Below are 17747 nucleotides of genomic sequence, written 5' to 3'. Positions count from 1 at the left end.
ATTGTGTAGGAGGCATGTTGCCTAAGGATACTTTGAAGGCCTCTATTGGTATTCCAAGTTCAATAAATGGACTGCATCAGGAAAAAAGGGAAAAATTAAAAGAAGAAAACTTCAATAGAGTTCTCCAAATTTCTCTTGACTATAGTATCTATTTCTATTTTCCCAGACTCAACATCAAAAGACTTCATCCAGAAATATTTAGGAGTAGGTACATTTTTCAGTTTGGGGTCTTTTGACCTTTTTCCCTTGGCCGTAAAGTCATTACAATTTTGTACGTCAACTTGAAGTAAGTTCCTTACAGAGGATAAAATCAGAGTATTTTTCCCTTTCCAAAGGCAAAATCTAAAATCACTTTTTAACAGCTAAAAGGCAGACTCAAGGAGTCTAGTGGCTTGTAAACAAACCATTAACTATTCTTAATTATATGTCAACTAACCATGTTTATTTCTGTAGTAAAAGTTCTAGTCTATTGAGCAAATTAAAGAAACCTAGGAAGACAAATAAAAGATGTTGGAAAACCCAGAACTCAGTGTGGAAAAACCTGTAATCTTGAATCAAAGGTGATTCACCTATACATTGTAAATACACCTACAGCATATATTGAAAGGCACCTGAATATCCTGGGTATTGGGGTGGGAGATAGTTTTAGGTTCAAATCCTACTTAACTAGTTATGTGACCTAGAGCAATTAACCTGACACTCATTCCTCACCTGTGAAATGGTAATAAAGCATTCCTACTACACAAAATTATCCTAAGGATTAAATGAAATAATTTATATGTAGTACTCCCAGCCCACAGTGCTTAATCAATAGATACACATAATAATGACTGTTAACATCTATTATGTCTAATACTAGACACTATATATTCATTATCTGATTTAAAAGTCTCAAAAACCAGGTGCTATTATATAACTCCCATTTTACAGATGAGAAAACTAAGGCTTGAAAAGTGAACTATTTTATTCAACATTACACAGCTAATTAAGTGGCAGAACAGTCTTAACCACTTTGATACTGTGCTTTACAATAAAAGAGGAACTTTCTCATTGTACCCACAACAGTCTCAAAGGTAGACAAGCTGGGCATCATCTTCATTTCCTCCAACATACGGCAACAAACTCAAAGAAATGCCTATGATCACACAACTAATAGAGCCAGAATTTGAGCGTAAGTCTCACTAGTCAAACCAAAGTTCAATCAGGACTTCCCTAGCAGTACAATGGTTAAGGCTTGAAGGATGGATCCCTAGTCGGGAAACTAAGATCCAACATGCTGCATAAGGCAGTCAAAAAAACACATAACAAAAAAAAGGAGTTCAGTCTATGAGGTTCTGTGGCTCTCTACATTATGGTAGTAATTCTACAAACACTGTGAATGAAGAATTAAGATTAAGGAAATAAGTTAAGTCTAAAAAAAAAGCGATGATATATGATCTATGTTAATACTTCCTCCCAAGTGCTGTCAACAGTCAAATTTACCAGAAGTTAAAACACAGGTTTACTTAAGAATATCAATAATATTATACTAGCTACACAAAGTCTGTGAGAACATCCCAGTGCTAACCAAAAGCATAAGATATTTTGACAGGTCTACTACCATTTTCTGTAGTATCCTTCTTGTTTAATGAATGACATTATTTAACAGAGAACTAGAGAAGAAAATTTTATATTTTTTGTAAGTCATTCAGCCTCTCCTACAAAGTCATTCCCTCTCTCTGTTCATGAAAAGGGAAAAGATACTCATCTATGGAAAGGTGTAAGGACTGAACACAAGACAGTGCCTAAGGCTTGATACGAAAAGTGCTCTTCAATTTTATTTTCTTCCTGCCTATCTCCTAGAATATAAAATATAAGAGAAGTAAGTCAATTAAATAGTTAATACCGACACAAAATGGCTTCCCAGATGGCTCAGGGGTAAAGAATCCGCCTGCCAATGCAGGCGACACAGGAGATGCCCTGGAGGAGGAAAAGGCAATGCGCTTCAGTATTCTTGCCTGGAAAATTCCACCAACAGAGGAGCATGGTGGGCTACAGTTCACGGGATTGCAAAGAGTCAGAAATGACTGAGTGAGCACATATGCACAATAAGAACAAGACACACATCTAATATTTTTTAAACAGGCAAAGATTTGACCACATCAAAACAGAAAGTCAACTAGTCAATAAACATGAAATGATACTCTACTTCATTATTTATCAAGGAAACAAAAAAACTATTAATGACTAAGATTTTTTTTTTAAAGGTGAAACAGAAATTGACACAAGAGGAAATTCCCTGGTCGTCCAGTGGTTAAGACTCCATGCTTTCACTGATGATGACCTGGGTTCCATCCCCATTTGGGGATCTTAACTGCGTGACACAGCCCCCTCAAAAAAAAAAAAAAAAATGACAAGAATGTGGAGCAACCACATTCTTGTAGAACTCCAATATGCTACTGGCAAGAGTGTAAACTGATACAACCACTTTGGTAGTTTTATCAATATCTACAGTTCAATAAATGCACACTGTGTATTTATTGAATACATAATAAATTGTGTATTTATATTATAATGTATAATATTATAGACAATAAATTGTGCATTCAATGAATGACCCAATCCTTTCAACCCTAGGCATACACCCAATAGAAATGCATACACATGAGGAGGAAAAAAGAAATGCATGCATATGTTCATCTAAAGACATATAAGAATGTTAAGAACAAAATAGTACCACTATTTATAACTACCTAAAGGCCCATCAACAACAGATATATAACTTGAGGGTTATTCACACAATGAAGTAGTATGCAACATGAAAATAAGCTGTAAGTTCATGCAACAATAGAAAGCTCATAAGCATAATATTTAGCCAAAAAAGACATACACACACAGGAGTACTATATGTTTCCATTAATATGAAGTTCAAGAACAGGTAAGACTAATATGTGGTGATACAGCTGATTTAAGCGTGGCTGACCCCATCTACGTGTATATGTACAACACACCCACACAGAGCATATGACATAAGCAGCAACAATCACAGTTTCTCCATGAGATCTGTGTATATGGCTAATGACACAGTTTAACAGACAGGACTTCCTCAGTCAGTCAGTCACTAAAACTCCCAGTGAAAAGAAGCAAACTCCCAAGAAAAGAAGGAAACAGAGCCTAAAGGGCCACCATTTAAACAGTTTGATTTAGTTTTGCCTGAAGTGAGATAAACAATCTGAACTTCAATATCATAAATCAAAAATATTCCCATAGTTGACTGGAGACTTTCAAAAACTGAAATGAGAAAGTATCTAAACATCATTCTGAGGTCCAACCTAGCTTCATTATTCCTGGAACAGACTAGTTTGGAAATGATTCTTGGACTAAAGACTGATTCATTTCAAGATTCGTTAATTGAGCATGTTATGTTACTATGTACTATCATTAACATACAATCTCAGGTCTGCACAACAGTTTACATTAATTGAGCATGTTATGCTACTACTACGTAGTTACTACATTAACAAACAATCTCAGCTCTGTACAATGGTTCATCTTTAAAAAATCTTAAAAGTTTTTGCAACTTAAGTATTAATAATTCAGCAAGGCCTATGTGAAATGTCTGATGTAAAGATCCCTCTTTCTTTTTTTTTTTTTTAATTTTATTTATTTGGCTGCTGTGGGTCTTAGTTGTAGCATGTGGGATCTAGCTCCCTGACCAGGGATCGAACCTGGGCCCCCTGCACTGGGAGCTCAGAGTCTTAACCACTGGACCACCAGGGAAGTCCCAAGATCCCTCTTTCATCTTCAATTTCTATAAAGTCTTCCTTTCAGCAATATTCTTCACTAAAACTATCTTTCACAACTGTCCAGCTGTACATAGCATTTTAAAACTGGTAACAAATAATTATGAATGTAAGAGTTTGCTTTAAAATATTAAAAATATCTTACGTGTGTGTGTGTACTCAGTCACATCCAATTCTCTGCAATCCCATGGACTGGGAATCCCAAATCTTATACACAACAATTACACTTCAGTTTTTAAAAGTCTTATATTTATAATGAGTCTAAATTCAAATTCTACAATGCTCTATTTAAGATGGTTATAAATTTGTCAATTAGTTAAATTTAGAGAAGACGCTAAATTTCCATTAATTTTATTCAGTTATTTTTATCTTTAAGGATGTTATATAATGTCAGCCTCTTTAAAAACCAGTCAAAGGTAACAAATGATTACTTAACCCATTTTAAAAGCCAAGTTCCACCTGTCTTAAGAATTCTTGATGGTTTTGGTCAATCAACAATTAAGTTCAGGAAAAGTCTTAAAGGCAAATAAAATAATTAAGAGGAGACAAAGCAAGGTAAAGATTCATACTGAACCAGGACATTTTACCATTCTTCTGTTAGGACAAAGTCCTCCCAGAAATATTTTTTTATATCGTCATCAAGAGCTCAATATCAAAATGCAAAAACTTTGAAAGCATATCAGATCTATGGCAATTCTTCTAAGTTCTTCCATTTTACTGTCATCTCAGAGAGAACAAAAAAAAACTGATCAGTATTCTAATCTACCTCTACGTGGATACTCCACCATATCTAAGAATCTGCAGAAGGTTAGAGAGTTCTCAAGCCAGTTTTAATATTTCAAAAATCTAAAACTACCATAAAAGTTGATTCTCCTTATTCACAGTAGTTATGTTTCATAAAGTTGCCACAAAACACTGAACACAGAACAGTTAACCAATATGGCACACTGAATTAGCCTAAAGGAAATGTACGATTAAGTTCCTGGATGCTTCTGGTCACCCTTTCATCGTGTGACCAAAACATAACTTTGTTGTAGGTGTGTTTCTGTTAAAATACATCTTAATTTATACTGTTGATTCATGAACATTGAACTGACAGCCAAAAGCACTGTAACTAGTACTAGAATGAAACTTAACATGTATTTACTATTTTCTCTGGAAGATACATCACAAACAGATTTCACTTAGGAACACTTCAGCATGACACGTGGGGGTCATTTTAAACAAACAAACAAAATCTCATCCCCAAAATGAGCAAAATCTCATCTCCAAAACAGACAAAACTGTGAAAGACGTGGTACTAAATATAAACAGACCATGAAAAGAATACTGTTTACAGCATGAGAGCTGAAAGGAGGCAGGTAATGATCTGTTCAACCTCAGTTAGGAACATGTGCCTTGGGCAATTCAAATTTTTCAACACTCTGCACATGTCTGCCAACAACCATTAAAGCTCCGGGAGTACTAATTTTGGTGTTACAAATAAATTTTAGCAAATAAGTGAATTCATAATACAGAACCTACAGATAATGACAATCAACCACATTTATATTGTTACCATTAGTCTACCCTATTTCTTAACTAGAAAGCTAATGAATATACAAAAACCTTATAAGTAACCCCTAATTAAAGCATATCCATTCTGTAAGGCCATTAAGACCACTTCTATATTATTACCAATTATAAATACCACTTTGGTGAATGCCCTTGCCCTTGTACAACCTATTTCTGCACCCCCCAATTACTTCTTTAAGACAGACTTACTGGGTCCTAGGATATAAACTTTTTTCAAGTTGATTTTAACATAAAGCTTTTATACTTTTATATCTATTATAACTTAATTGACTACGCCAAAGCCTTTGACTGAGTGGATCACAACAAACTGGAAAATTCTTAGATGGGAATACCAGACCACCTTACCTGCCTCCTGAGAAATCTGCATGCAGGTAAAGAATCAACAGTTAGAACCAAACAAGGAACAACAAACTAGTTCCAAATTGGGAAAGGAGTATGTCAAGGCTGTATATTGCCACCCTGCTCATCTAACCTATACGCAGAGTACATCATGTGAAATGCCAAGATGGATGAAGCACAAGCTGGAATCAAGTTTGCCCAGAGAAATATCAATAACCTCAGATATGCAGATGACACCACCCTTATGGCACAAAGTGAAGAGGAACTAAAGAGCCTCTTGATGAAAGTGAAAGAGGAGAGTCAAAAAGTTGGCTTAAAACTCAACATTTCGAACACTAAGATCATGGCATCCGGTCCCACCACTTCATGGAAAATAGATGGGAAAACAATGGAAACAGTGACAGACTTTATTTTCTTGGGCTCCAAGATCACTGCAGATGATCACAGCAGCCATGTAATTTGCTCCTTAGAAGAAAAGCTATGACAAACCTAGACAGCATATTAAAAAGCAGAGGCATTACTTTGCCTAAAGCTGTGGTTTTTTCAGTAGTCATGTACAAATATGAGAGGAGGACAATAAAAAAGGCTGAGGGCCAAAGAATTGATGCCTTTGCACCGTGGTACTAGAGAAGACTCCTGAGAGGCCCTTGGACTGCAAGGAAATAAAACCAGTCAATCTAAAAGGAAATCAACCCTGAATATTCATTGGAACAACTGATGCTGAAGCTGAAGCTCTAATACTTTGGCCACCTGATAAGAAGGGCCAACTCACTGGAGAAGACCCTGATACTGGGAGAGACTGAAGGCAGAAGGGGAAGACAAAGGATGAGATGGTTGGATGGCATCACTGGGAAGCCTGGCGTGCTGCAGTTTATGGGGTCACAAAGAGTCGGACACGACTGAGCAATGGAACTGAACTAACTTCTAAATTTAAAGGGACTACAAAACAACGTTTTTAAATATGCTTATTAAACATATTTTATACAGAAAGGTGGCTTATAATATGCTATACTAAGTTGCTACCACTTAATGTAGTTTTAAGTGTTTTAATGTCACTAAGGTAATTCTAGATTTAGGCTAACCAATTTATTATTCCATTTCATTTTCTCTAAGAAATCTAATCAACTTTTTAAATCTTAAAAAGTTTAATCTGATATTCTGATTTCAAAAAGAAAACATTTCAAAAAGTAAGACTGGAAGAGTCAGGGAAAGGAACATCTCAGATTTTCTTTTCCAATCCTGCACATTTGCGGGAAAAAACAAAAACAAAAAAATAAAGATGGCATGTCACAAATATGGCAGATATCAATGAAGGTTAAAAGGAACACCTGCTAGATGTTGTGAAAAGGTGTTTGGATATTCTGCTCAAGGCTACAGAATGGTTTATATATACTGATTCTGAGGTATTTCAATTTACCTAAGGAATATTTTCTTATCTGAAAAACCACAGAGTAAGGGGACATTGAGGCAGCAACGTTTATCAGAGAAATTCATAGGTGCCAAATGGCTGATTATCAGAACTTCAAATTAAACCACTGCCAAATGCCGCATCACTCCACTGTTTTAAGGTCATGGCCAGATCTCCCAGTGCAAACAATTATTTACCAAGGAATGCAGGACATGGGTGGGAGACGTCAAGCGTTATTAAGCTTCCCTATTAAAATAAAGAGTTTCATTCTGTTCACCTTTATTGTGTCTAAATTCTGGCTTTAATATGAAACTTATCATTGAAGTCTTATTTTTTAGCCTTTCCCTGTCCTACCTACTTTTCTATTACCTTTTGGCTTCAAGTGAGAGAAATCCAAACTCAAACTAGTATAAGCAAAAAAGGAAAATTATTGATTTAGTAATTGAATGACCTAGGGGTAGAGTTAGCTGAGATATACGGATTCAATATCATTAAAATCTAGTTTCTCATTCCAGTTTTAACTCCCATTTTTAAATATTTAACTTTTGGTCATATTTTTAAGTATCTACTTTTAGATGCTTTGGAAGCTGGGGAAATAAGACAGGTAAGGAAGGTCTCTACAATTATCGACTACACTCCAGTAATGACTTACACTCCAGTGAATCTAGAGATTCACACTGATTGGACTAGCTTTAGTCACATGCTTATTTCATGAACCAATCACTTAGCAGGTGGTGATCTGATCTGGCTTAAGCCTGGATAATATATTCCATCCTTAACACTAGCTCTATAGAGCCAGCAAAAAAAGACCTGGAGCTGACTGTGGTTTACATCATAAGCTCCTCACTGCAAAATTCGGACTTAAATAGAAGAAAGCAGGGAAAATCCCCAGGCCATTTGGGTATGACCTAAATCAAATCCTTCACGATTATACAATGAAGGTGACAAGACAGAAGATTGTAATATTGTACATGAGGTGGTGACCAAAACCATTCCAAAGAAAAAGAAATTCAAGAAGGCAAAGTGGTTCTCAGAAGAAGCTTTACAAACAATTGAGAAAAGAAGAACAGCAAAAGGCCAGGGAGAAAGGTAAAGATACACTCATTTGAATGAAGAGTTCCAGAGAATAGCAAGGAGAGATAAAAAGGCCTTCTTAAATAAACAATGCAAAAACAGAGGAAAGACTAGAGATCTCTTCAAAAAAATTGGAGATGCCAAGGGACTATTTCATGCAAAGAAGGACACAATAAAAGACAGAAACAGTAGGACCTACCAGAAGCAAATGAGATTAAGAAGAGGTGGCAATAATACACAGAACCATATAAAAAAGCTATCAAAAAATTAAAAAAAATTTTAAAGGGTCTCAATGACCTGAATAACCACTATGGTGTGTTCATTCACCTAGAATCAGACATACTGGACTGTGAAGTCAAGTGGGCCTCAGGAAGCATTACTACAAATAAGCTACTGGAGGTAATGGAATTCCAGCTGAGTTATTTCAAATTCTAAAAGCTGATGCTGTTAAAATGTTGCACATAGTGTGTCAGCAAATTTGGAAAACTCAGTAGTGGTCACAGGACTAGAAAAGGTCAGTTTTCATTCTAATTCCAAAGAAGGGCAATGCCAAAGAATTTTCAAACTACCACACAATTGCACTCATTTCATATGCTAGCAAGGTTATGCTCAAAATCCTTCAAGCTAGCCTTCAGCAGTATGTGAACTGAGAACTTCCAGAGGTACAAACTGGGTTTAGAAAAGGCAGAGGAACCACAGATCAAATTGCTTATATTCACTGTATCATAGAGAAAGCAAGGGAATTCCAGAAAAACATCCTACTTCTATCGTTGACTATGCTAACGTCTTTGACTGTGTGGATCACAACAAACTGTGGAAAATTCTTCAAGAGACAAGAATACCAGAAGACCTTATCTGCCTCCTGAAAAACCCGTATGCGATTCAAGAGCAACAGTTAGAACCAGATTTGCAACAACAGACTGATTCTAAACTGGGAAAGGAGCAGATCAAGGCTGTATATGGTCACCCTCTTTATTTAACTTATAAGCACAGTACATCATGCGAAATGCCAGGCTGGATAAAGCTCAAGCTGGAGTCAAGATTGCCAGGAGAAATATCAACAATCTCAGAGAGGTAGATGATACCACACGGCAGAAAGCAAAGAGGAACTAAAGAACCTGTTGATGAAGGTGAATGAAAGAGGAGAGTGAAAAAGGTGGCTTAAAACGCAACATTCAAAAAATGAAGATCATGGCATCCAGTCCGATCACTTCATGGCAAATAGATGGGGAAAGTGGAAACAGTGACTAATTTTACTTTCTTGGGCTCCCAAATCACTGCAGACGATGACTACAGCATGAAATTAAAAGGTGTTTGCTCTTTGGAAGAAAAGCTGTAACAAACCTAGACAGCGTATTATAAAGCAGAAACATCACTTTGCCGACAAAGGTCCATCTAGTCAAAGCAATGGCTTTTCCAATAGGTATCGATGTGAGTTGGACCACAAAGAAGGCTGAGCACTGAAGAACTCATGCTGTCAAATTGTGGTGCTGGAGAAGACTCTTGAGAGTCCCTTGGACACTAAGGAGATCCAACTAGTCAATCCTGAAGGAAATCAACCCTGAATATTAATTGGAAGGACTGATGCTGAAGCTCCAATACTTTGGCCACCTGATATGAAGAGGCAACTCACTAGAAAAGACCCTGATGCTAGGAAAGACTGAGGGCAGGAAGAGGACAGAGGATGAGATGGTTAGATAGCATTAGTGACTCAATGGACATGAATTTGAGCAAACTCCGAGACATAGTCAAGAACAGGGGAGCCCAGCATGCTGCAGTCCATGGAGTCACAAAGTCAGAGATGACTTAGCAACTGAATGATGAAAATCTAGGGACGGGCCTGCACTGGAATCATATTAAACTCCTTTATCTTTTTATATCTTTCTATAATAATATCCCTTTTCCCAATTAGTAGATCAAAGTCTTAAGAAAACATGTAAATTGGCTATTCCAAATTAAACCCTGCTGATCATGGCATCCGATCACTTCACAGCAAATAGATGGGGAAACAATGGAAAGAATGACAGACTTTTATTTACTTGGGCTCCAAAATCACTGCAGATGGTGACTGCGGCCATGAAATTAAAAGACGCTTGATCCTTGGAAGGAAAGCCATGACAAACCTAGACAGCATATCAAAAAGCAGAGACATCACTTTGCCAACAAAGGTCTGTATAGTCAAAGCTATGGTTTTCCACAACAAACTGTGGAAAATTCTTAAAGAGATGGGAATACCAGACCACCTTACCTGCCTCCTGAGAAATCTGTATGCAGGTCAAGAATCAACAGTTAGAACCAAACAAGGAACAACAGACTGGTTCCAAATTGGGAAAGGAGTTTATCAAGGCTATATATTGTCACCCTGCTCATTTAACCTATACGCAGAGTACATCATGTGAAATGCCTAGATGGATGAAGCACAAGCTGGAATCAAGTTTGCCCAGAGAAATATCAATAACCTCAGATATGCAGATGACACCACCCTTATGGCACAAAGTAAAGAGGAACTAAAGAGCCTCTTGATGAAAGTGAGAGTCAAAAAGCTGGCTTAAAACTCAACACTTCGAACACTAAGATCATGGCATCCGGTCCCACCACTTCACGGAAAATAGATGGGAACACAATGGAAACAGTGACAGATCACTGCAGATGATCACAGCAGCCATGTAATTTGCTCCTTAGAAGAAAAGCTATGACAAACCTAGACAGCATATTAAAAAGCAGAGGCATTACTTTGCCTAAAGCTGTGCTTTTTCCAGTAGTTATGCACAGATATGAGGGCAGGACAATAAAAAAGGCTGAGGGCCAAAAAATTGATGCCTTTGCACTGTGGTGCTGGAGAAGACTCCTGAGAGGCCCTTGGACTGCAAGGAGATAAAACCAGTCAATCCAAAAGGAAATCAACCCTGAATATTCATTGGAAGAACTGATGCTGAAGCTGAAGCTCCAATACTTTGGCCACCTGATTAGAAGAGCCAACTCACTGGAAAAGACCCTGATGCTGAGATTGAAGGCAGGAGGAGAAGGGGACAACAGAGGATAAGACGGTTGGATGGTATCACTGACTCAATGGACATGAGTTTGAGCAAACTCTGGGCGATGGTGAAGGACAGGGAAGCCTAGCATGCTGCAGTCCATGGGGTCACAAAGTAGGGCACAACTGAGCAACTTAACAACAACAATGTAACTAAATCATTTTCAATGATATTTTAATTTTTCATTAAGTTTAATTTTTCTCCAGAAGAAATAATGTAATTTTTGTTCATTTTTTCAGAAATGTTAGCATAATCTTCACCACACAGAGATATGAAGATTTCCATAAATTTGATGGAAAAGTCAGTGCAGATGCCAACTAATTAAACAAACACAAAAGAGAATCTTTTCCCAGAAGTTAAAAAATAAAACTTTTATGACTCTTTAATTTCATAACAGAGTAAAAATATTCAGGTTCAAACTATTTCAAAAATTAACGGTACATGACATCACTTACATAAAGTTCAAATCAGAGGAACTAATATATACTATTTGTTGCTGTTTAGTCACCCAGTCATGTCCAACTCATTTGCGACCCCATGGACTGTAACCTCCCAGGCTCCTCCATCCATGGAATTTTCCAGGCAAGAATACTGAAGTGGGTTGCCATTTCCTCCTCCAGGGAATCTTCCTTACCCAGGGATCAAACTCATGTTCTACATCTTCTGCACTGCAGACAGATTCTTTATCAATGAGCCACTGGGCAATTATACGATAAGGTGATGTCAAGAAAAAGGTTACCCTTGGGATGGGGAAGTAGAAAGTGACTGAAAGGAGGTACTGCTAATGTTCTCTTTCTTGATCTAGTTTCTGATTCAATTTCTGGAAGTTCACTGTGCTTTACATCCAATGAGGATGTGTTTTTCATATATATGTTATACTTCAACAAAAAGGTTTTGCAAAAGCTTATACAACATCTGAAATTAACAGTATTGTTAATAAGAAACTAGAAAAATAAATTTATAATAGAGGTATATCAATAAGGACCAATAATTAGGAGGCACATTTCACTTTCTAGGATGTGAAGAGTATGTCTCGTAAGTGGTTAGGCCATAATTACTTCTATACCATCATTTTATAGCCCAACTATTGTGCTTTATACTATCATTACTATCAAATCCAAGTTTTCAATCATTCTGGGCTAATCTCCATTTCTTCAAATTTATGCTTAACAATAGTTGTTCTAATAGGAATCATATTTGTAAATACACAATAAAAACAAAACTTTTTATTTATAAAAAATTTTTCTGGGAAGACTCACGAAGTCAAATTCTTTATACTCTAAGCTCATTTTGCTACCCATTTGTCATCAATAATTGAGCACTGTTTTAACTTCACAAAAAAAAATTTCTCTATATCTCCTTCATAAAAATCACCCAGAAAAGTATGCAATTAACAATGGCACACACACACAAAAAATCACAGTTCCAACCTAAGGACTGAAAATATCCTCAGATGTTATTTAGCCCTGAAGACACACTCTAACAGCTTTTCTGACTCTTAAGAGGAAAATGAATATGGACTTTATAGTTAAATACTTGGTAACAAAACTACAAGGCTCTGAGGAGAGATTGGCTACTTTTTTCTTGTACAAAAGGGGAAACCTTACCAGTCTTAATAATTATCATATGAATACAATGAGATCATTGTGGAATGCTGTCAAGTTTCCTTTATCCACATCAGGGGACTTACTGATATCCCCTTCTACAATTTTTTTTTTTTTCAGCTGTGCCATGCAGCATGTGGTGGGATCCTGAAGAGGAACTAAGGGAGAGGACCCATGCCCCTTCATTGGGAGTGTGGAGTCAACCACTGGACCACCAAGGAAGTCCCTCTTTCTCCATTTTTGAGCAGTTCAAATTGTTAACAGGGTATTTTTAAACATGACGCCAAGAAAAAAAAGAAAATCTTTTAACTTTAAATTACTTTTATTAGACAAAAGTTACAAATATGTCATGGTGGAAAACTGGAATACACATTGCAAAGACTGGAACTGAAGGTTATCAGTGTATATAGCCTGAACCTAAACAAATTGAAACATCAGAAACACATATTGAGGTACACTCAACAAAATACCTGGCCCAAACTCTTCCAAAATATCAAGGTCAAGAAATTCGAGGAAAAGTATCAAGGTCAAGAAATTCAAGGAACCATTTTCAGATTAAAGGAATCTAGAGAAAGAATAATTAAATATAATACATGATCCTTGACTTTAAAACAATGAAAGTAGTTATTAGGATAATCAACAAAATCTGATTCTCGACTATAAATTAATGTGAAATTTCCTTATTTTGATTACTGTAATTGGAATTATATAATATCCCAGTTAAGGGGAAAAGTCTGGTAGTACACCTGGGTCTAGTTCCACTGTATGAAACTATTCATTACAGGTTTTCATTACCTGAAAATAGCTGTCCTCTCCCATTCTACACTCCTTCCTTCCAAGTCACCCCTTCTCCACATTAAGCACTATGAATTTCTTCAAAAGGTCCTTAGATACTTATCATCATCTGGTTACCCTCCTCTAAACACATTCAATTTTTCACTTAAAATGCAGCTTCTAGAAACAAGGCCAAAAGTGCAAATACATTCTCACCAACATGGAATACATTTTATATCCCTTATTATGGAGAGAATCCTATTAATGCAGCTCGGTACCTCATTTGTTTTTCTCTTTTTCAAACAACTCACACTGTTGGATCTCTCAGATTATGCAAGACCAAACTACTAAAATTCTCTATCAAATCAGGCTAGTTCTTCCCCCAATTGCAAAGGTTTCTATTCTCAGTGGCCACATCATTTAAATCTCCTTGAAGCTTTTAAATCAAGTCCTTTCTCTTCCTCCTTCCATTTCTCCTCCTTCTTCCTTCTAGTTTTCCTCATACCTCTGAGATATATTTTCCAAGACTTTCCCCTCCACTTTCTCACACATTGTGACTCCTCTCTGCTCCCTACAAAGTGTACGTGTCCCTTTCTTATCCTCTCCCTACAGGTAAAATCAAACTCTTTCAGATGATTTTGATCTATTGTATTTCTAGCCCCAAACACCACCCAAAACTTCAGATTGGCATATTGTGAGTTCCCAATCTAGATGTCCCAAAATAGTTTGTATTCAACAAGTAGAAATCCTTATTCATTTTCTTCCTACCACCAAAAAACTTATCTCCTCCCTATGTCAACCATCTAAAGGACATGTATCACCCAAACTACAAAACTTAACATCTTAACTCTTTCCCTTTCCCACCAGTATACAATCAATAAACCCTACTTATTCTGCTTCTGAAATGTCTTGAAAAAAACTTTCTACTCTTTCTGTCCTACTGTTATTGCTCCAAGTCAGGCCATCGTCACTTCCATTTAAACAACTGCAACAGTTTAATCAGTCTCCCATCCCAATGTATTAATCTGTTCACAAAATATATGTCTTAATAAATAGAACCCTGACTGATCTTCCAGTCCCCTAATTAAAAGAACAAATAAAAAACACCACAATGATGTTTTACTCATCTTCAATTTCTAGAAAACTCTTCTTCCTCCAAGCCCAATTCAGTGATCCATCAGAATTAACCACTCTTTCTTCTGTTCCCATAATGCTTAAATCTTCTATTATAGAATTTACAATGTACAGTTTGATATGTCTATATTCTTTGACTACAGTCTCTTTGAGGGAACAGTGCAATTCATGTCTTATTCTCCAGTACAGTGCCTTAAAATTGGTGAATTAAATAAAATTCTACTCACTCACAGAGCTTTTTCAATTGAATTCCATACTCTTCCAAAACTTCTTCACTTTTAAGCAACTCACACTACATGTTCCTGTCTGTGATTTTACGCAAAATTTTGAAAGCTACTTTTAATCATCTATCCTTGCAGCTGAGTTGTTCAGAAAATAAGTACAACTGTGTATTTATACAAAGTATTAATAAAAATACTAAATAGACAAGGACAAAAAATACTTTAGATACATCTCTAAGTTTGACATAAATCTTTTTAAAGTGTTTAAGAAAGCTTATTTACCTGTCAGTGCAATGTTCTTAATGCTGATGAACTAGCCCATTTCTCTATCTCACCTCCAAGAATTAAAAAATTATTTCCAAAACTGCTGTTTTCTTTTTAAATTAAGACTTCATGTCTGTTTCTAACCTTCAGGCATACTCTGATTCACCACAAATTAACAAAACACTATCAACATTTCTCTCAGTTCCTTTTTATCATTTAAATGATCTAAAACCTGTGGCATTAGCCAGACAGGTAGAAAAATGAATTCTTGGAATCCAATGAAGCGGTAAAACAATCTGGGTGGGGTTTACAGAAAGAACTTGATCAGATAATGGAGTTAAAAGGTAGCTACAAAAAGCCTTAAATTGAATTCAGAAGAAACCAAAAGGCATCCTCTTGGAGTTCTACTGTTATCATAGGGACAACTTTTGTTAAAAGTTCAATGAGTCCATATGTGGAATGAGAAAAACCACCTGGACAAATGCAGCTTTCAAAGTCAACTAAAGTCAGGCTGATAACCAGCCAGTCAAGAGATGGTAACTGGTCTGTGCTCATCAACTGTATCACAAAAATTCAACTTGCTTGAAACAACAAAACTATTCTCTGAAGTGACTCTCTAAACTTTAAAGTAAACTAAAATTGAATACTACTAAAATTAAATATGGACTTCCCTGGTGACTCAGTGGTAAAAACTCCGCCAGCCAATGCAGGATGATCCAGTTTGATCCCTGGGTCAGGAAGATCCCCTAGAGAAGGAAACAGCAACCCACTCCAGTACTGGGAAATCCCATGGACAGAGGAGTCTGGCAGGCTGCAGTCCGTGGGGGTGCGAAGAGTTAGACACAACTTAGTGACTGAGCATGCATGCACAATTAAGTATATCAACCCATGATATCAGTATTTCATGTTAAGTTTTAAATGATTTTTTTTCTTGAAGTTTGTATAATGCTTAAGAGAACTTTAACATTTTAGAAATTGATAGTCTTTAAAACTTACAAAGGTAACTGACTTCAGCCTTATGACTTAACAGTATGAAAGTATTTGGTTTGGTTAACAAGCAATATTGGAATGTTTAAGAGAAATTATGACTCACTATATTTATCAAGTTTCATTTATTAATATTAACAGAGTTTATAAGTATCCAGGAAAAACCTGCTTGTTGAAATTTTACATTTATTCTTTAAGGTATGTAATGTGCTAAAAAATAAAATGAAATCCAGTATATACAAATACAAAGAATGTAATTAAGTTAAGCAGCAGTATCATTATTAACAGCTAACATTCAAAGACCATTTTCCCAGTGCTCAGCACTGTTCCCCCACATGCTTTACAATATAAACTTGTTCAATGAACAAATTATCACTGACTAGCCACCATAAGCTAGGCACCATTTCAAGCTGAGAATTAAATCAATGAACAAAACATAATTGCAACCTTCATGGATCTTACATTTTAATAAAAACGGGCAAACAGTAAACATCAAGTATGGTAATTACTGTGAAGAAAAATAAGCCAGGGAAAGTCAAAGAAAGAAGTGTTATTTTATTTGGTGTAAAGAGGGCCATATCTGTAAGCATCACTCACAGCAAAATCTAGGTAAATGATGCCGGTTGGAAACTCCTTCATCAGGGAAAACATCTCTAGACCAGATGAGATGTGAACCAAAGGCATGCCAATATGTAAGTGTATTACAGGAAAATAAAAAAAAGTACTGGAACTGCCTCCATACTTTTCACTGCCTCAGACAGGGGTTCGATCCCTATTCAGGGAACTACTTAATTTTAGTAGTTTTCCATTTTAGTTTACTTTCAAGTTTACAAAGTCACTTAAGGGAATAGTTTTGTTGTTTCAAGTAAGATTCCACAAGCCCTGCAGTGCAACCAAAAAGAAAGTACAAAAGTCATTTTACCTCGAAAAGGTGTTTTAAGGGATATTGACTGCAAGGAGATCAGCCTTGGGATTTCTTTGGAAGGAATGATGCTAAAGCTGAAACTCCAGTACTTTGGCCACCTCATGCAAAGAGTTGACTCATTGGAAAAGACTGACGCTGGGACGGGTTGGCGGCAGGAGGAGAAGGGGACGACAGAGGATGAGATGGCTGGGTGGCATCATGGACTCGATGGATGTGAGTCTGAGTGAACTCCGGGAGATGGTGATGGACAGGGAGGTCTGCCACGCCGCGATTCATGGGGTCGCAAAGAGTCGGACACGACTGAGCAACTGAACTGAACTGAATCTGTTAAAGAGACAGGAATACCAGACCACCCGACCTGCCTCCTGAGAAATCTGTATGTAGGTCAAGAAGCAACAGTTAGAACCAAACATGGAATAACAGACTAGTTCCAAATCGGGGAAGGAGTACATCAAGGCTGTATACTGTCACCCTGCTTATTTAACTTATATGCAGAGTACATCATGAGAAACGCTGGGCTTGGATGAAGCACAAGCTGGAATCAAGATTGCTGGGAGAAATATCAATAACCTCAGATATGCATATGACACCACACTTATAGCACAAAGCAAAGAACTGAAGAGCC

General features: G+C 36.7%; 1 protein-coding gene and 1 non-coding gene across 7 annotated transcripts in view; both read right to left on the bottom strand.

Annotated features, from left to right (window-relative positions):
• ZZZ3 (zinc finger ZZ-type containing 3) overlaps positions 1-17747 on the bottom strand; it is a 117512-nt gene that overhangs the window by 84789 nt on the left and 14976 nt on the right. The window lies entirely within an intron of this gene.
• Positions 3687-3759, bottom strand: TRNAG-CCC. The gene has a single exon. It is a non-coding gene; the product is annotated as a tRNA-Gly (tRNA).

Source organism: Oryx dammah, unplaced genomic scaffold (genome assembly GCF_014754425.2).
Source record: "Oryx dammah isolate SB20612 unplaced genomic scaffold, SCBI_Odam_1.1 HiC_scaffold_28, whole genome shotgun sequence".
Taxonomy (NCBI): Eukaryota; Metazoa; Chordata; class Mammalia; order Artiodactyla; family Bovidae; genus Oryx; species Oryx dammah.
The sequence above is the reverse complement of the archived record's forward strand: the minus strand, read 5'-3'. Positions and strand labels throughout refer to the sequence as shown.